This window comes from Octopus bimaculoides, chromosome 2 (assembly GCF_001194135.2).
Source record: "Octopus bimaculoides isolate UCB-OBI-ISO-001 chromosome 2, ASM119413v2, whole genome shotgun sequence".
NCBI classification, from domain to species: Eukaryota; Metazoa; Mollusca; class Cephalopoda; order Octopoda; family Octopodidae; genus Octopus; species Octopus bimaculoides.
Genome location: NC_068982.1, coordinates 104,965,254 through 104,969,672, shown reverse-complemented (window position 1 = coordinate 104,969,672; position 4,419 = coordinate 104,965,254). Strand labels below are relative to the sequence as shown.

General features: G+C 40.8%; 1 protein-coding gene across 3 annotated transcripts in view; it reads left to right on the top strand.

Annotated features, from left to right (window-relative positions):
- Positions 1 to 4,419, top strand: part of LOC106882524 (leucine zipper putative tumor suppressor 2 homolog) — a 182,939-nt gene that overhangs the window by 64,013 nt on the left and 114,507 nt on the right. The window contains exon 1 of one of the 3 annotated variants that reach the window (XM_014933238.2): positions 3,230 to 3,767. The exons of the other annotated variants lie outside the window; for them this stretch is intronic. The gene's annotated coding sequence lies outside the window, so the exon portion shown is untranslated. Of the gene's footprint in view, positions 1 to 3,229; positions 3,768 to 4,419 lie in introns of those variants that run through there. 3 annotated transcript variants of the gene reach the window in all.

Sequence of the window (4,419 nt, the reverse complement as noted above, 5' to 3'; positions counted from 1 at the left end):
ACCACCACCACCACCACAGCTGTCTGTACTGTTATCGCATCAACATCACCAATGCCACCACTAGCACACTACCTTCATAGTCATCGCCACCACCACCACCACCACCATCATCATCATCAATGTCATTTGTATCATCAACACCATCTCTGCTAGCTCCAGTACCATTAACATCATGTGCTCACATCACCTTTACTTCCCAATGAAACCATTATTACTTCTGCGATAATTAACATCATCAACAATTACCTTCACCACCACCACCACCACTGCTATCGTCAACATCACCGCCACCACATCACCTGTGCCTCAACTACCAATACTATTTCCTAACGCAAATACTACCACCACATTAACACATCTGCCACCACTAACACTTCCATTACCATCACCACCACCACTAACACTGTCTCTACCACCATTTCTTTACCTCTACCATGGCTAATACCACTACTTTATCCCCACCACTACTCATACCAATCACCACCATCACCTCAACCTCAACTTACACCACTACGTTATCTCAACAGATACCACAAGCACGTTATTTAACCTAACACCATCACCACATTGTCTCCATCCACCCCCACTACATTACCTCCAGCAACACTACCAATAAGTTATCTCTACCTCCAGCAGTAACACCAACACATTACCTCCACCAATACCACCAACATATTACCACCTCCTCCACCAATATCCCCACCATATTGCCTCCACCAACACCACCACTGCATTAACTCCACCTCCATCCACACCACCACCAATACATTACCTCCACCCACACTACCACCACATTCCCCCACCAACACCACCAATGCATTACCTCCACATTAGGCAACAACACCAACACATTACCTCCACCAATACCACCACCAAATTACTTCCACCTCTACCAATACCCCCACTACATTGCCTTTACCTCCACCAACACCATCACTGCATTACCTCCAACTCTACCAACACCACCACATTACCTTTACTTCCATTAACACCATTTCCACATTATCTTCACCAACACCACCACCATATTACCTCAACTCACACATTACCTCCACCTCCATCACCACCACATTACCGCTACCTCCACCAACACCACCACCATATTGACTCCAACTCCAACTCCAACTCCACCACCACCCACATTAAAACCACATTGTCTCTACATCCACCAACACCACCACTGCCTAAACTCAAACTCTACCCATCACTTTACCTTCACCATATTACCTTTACCTCTGATCTTACTACCACATTACCTCTACTTCTATTACCCAAATTTCAACTAATATCATCACATTACTGCCTCTCCATTAATACTACCACATAGCATCCATTTTCCACGTTACCTCTTCCTCTATATTATATCTCCATTTCCACAAATTCCATCACCAGTAGCCCATGACCTCCAATTCCATTAACCCACCCACATCACATTATTTTCATTCCCTTACCTCAGCACCAGCCCAATGTTTACCTTCAACTGCCACTGAACCAACCAACCAACATTTCATTACCTCTATTTCCACAGACACCATCACATTACCTCTCCTTTACTATCATTCCTGCTATCACATTACTTTCACCAACACCCAACAAATGTCACAATTTCATGACTCTACATCCATACTACCATCATCACAAAATTACCTCTTGGCCTCCATTAAATTCACCATCATCACATTGCTCACCTTCATCTCCTCCATTGCTGTCAAAATCACATTTATTTCTTTTAACACCACTACAACAACATAACCTCTTCTTCCACTAATATCACCACTTCTACATTACTTAAACTAACAGTTATCATGTTACCTCTACCTCCAGAAGCAGCACCACTCCTCTAACATGTCCACAACATATCACCTCTACTTCCTCTAACCCCAAATTATATCAACTCTGCCTCTACTAGTGCTACAGCCACAAAATTGCCTCAGTGACAACTAACACAACTACACTGCCTCTACCTCCACTAATGTCACTTCTTCTTTACCTCTACTCCAACTATCACCACCACCATTAGCTCTACCTCCACCGATGATGCCACTCCTAAATTGCCTCTACTTCAAGTATAACCAATCCATTTCCTCTACTCCAGCTATCACCATTACCTTTACTTCCAATAACGTTACTCTACATTACCTCAACTCCAAATATAACTACTGCAATTACCTCTGCTTTACCTGTTACCACCACCATTACCCCAAATTCCACCAACACTACCTCTACTTTACTGCTACTCCATCTATCACCACCGTCATTACCTCAAACTCCACTAATGCCACCCCTGTGTTACCTCTATTCCAAATATAACCATTGCAATTACCTCTACTCCAAATATAACCATTGCAATTACCTCTAATCCAAATATAACCATTGCAATTACCTCTATTCCAAATATAACCATTGCACTTACCTCTACTCCAAATATAACCATTGTAATTACCTCTACTCCAAATATAACCATTGCAATTACCTTTACTCCAACTATCATCACCATCGTTACCTTTACCTTCACTAATGCCACTCCTATGTTACCTTTACTCCAGATACAACCATTGTAATTACCTCTACTCTAAACGTCACCACCACCATTACCCCTAACTCCACCAACGCCACTCCTACATTACCTCTACTCCAACTATCATCATCGCCATTAGCTCTACCTCCACTAACGCCACCCCTACATTACCTCTACTCCAACTATCACCACCATCATTAGTTCTACCCCCATTAAGTCCACCACTACGTTACCTCTACTCCAACCATCACCACCGCGATTACCACTAACTCCACTAACGCCACCCCTACTTTACCTCAACTCTATCACCATCGCCATTACCTGAAACTTCATTAACACCACCACTAACAATGCACCTACTTTACCTCTACTCTAACTATTATTACCACCATTACCTCAAACTCCACTAACGCCACCCTTACATTACCTCTACTCCAACTATCACCATCGCCGTTACCTGAAACTCCATTAACGCAACCTCTACTCCAACTATCACCACCACCACCATTTCCTCTCCCTCCCACCCACAAACTCCACCTCTATCACAACATTAACATCCCCCAGTAACCCCAACACTCTTTTACCTTTAGCGCAACCACCACCAAATTTCCAGATTTACCTCTCCACCACTAAAACTGCTGCCACAACCACAAGATTCTATTGACTTGTTATTGTTTTTATTTTCCTTCTCAATGTAAACGTTCACACTTATAGGTAGACAAATGCTAAAACATTGACACACACACACAACATACACCACACATTGTTCATATGGCCTGGACTTCTCTGAACATAACTAATACAACACACACTCACACACACACTCTACTGTCTCCCACTCTCTCTCTCTCGCGTTATGAATGAGAAATCTATTCCATAAGGAACAACATGAACAACAACTTTAACTAATATACTGACTGATTCAGTGTTGTATTTTCACAACACTAACCCACGTATTCCTGGTCATATTAGACAACCGTTTGTTGTTGCTGCTGTTATCGACATCGTCTACATTTTCTTCCTTTCTTTTTTTTTTTTTTTTTTTTGTGGGGAAGCTATACTTTCAGTCTTTTAACTATCATCATTCTGTAGCAAACCATCGGCACGTTGGTTTGTGTGTGTGTGTGCGTGCGTGTGTGTTTTTCTGTTATTTATTTTTCGTGGAGAATATTTCTTCCATCTCTCCTAGGATATTATATTTGCTTTGTTTTCCTCTTTTATCATACTGGAATTAAAGAAGAAAAAATTGGTAAGATTTTGGCACTATGTATGCATGTATATATATGCACACACACACATACATATGTATGCTCACACACACATACATATATACATATATGCTCACACATATATACACATGTCTGCTTAGACACACACACACTTTTTTTGTTTTTTGTTGTTCTTTTGGCCTGACTTGTTCTTTGGAAAAAAGACATCAACCTCTTTAGAACCACGTTATATTTTGACCGCTAATGCTCAGAGAAATGAATGACCCCCGCAACATCTCATTTATGTTCTTTTAGAAATACCAGTTCTTGTGTCTATGGAAGAAATCATTATTATTAGTACTTTTCATTCATAATCTCTGCACGAGATATGATATATACCAGTAATATACCCATTCGATTCCATTATCTGACAAAATTCACCTTATACCAGCCTAGTCACAAGGATTTATTTATCACTACCGTCCTTCGCGTTGTTGTTGATGATGATGGTGATGGTTGTGCAGACAGTAGGGTAACAAATATTTAAATACGCTTCCGAATCCAATTGTTGCTGTTGATGTTTAAAACCTAAGTCAGCCTTATTATTAAGCAGACCTATTGTCAATATCGTTCCAGCCATGACCATCCTACCTTTTTAGTGGATATATATATATATATATATATATATATATA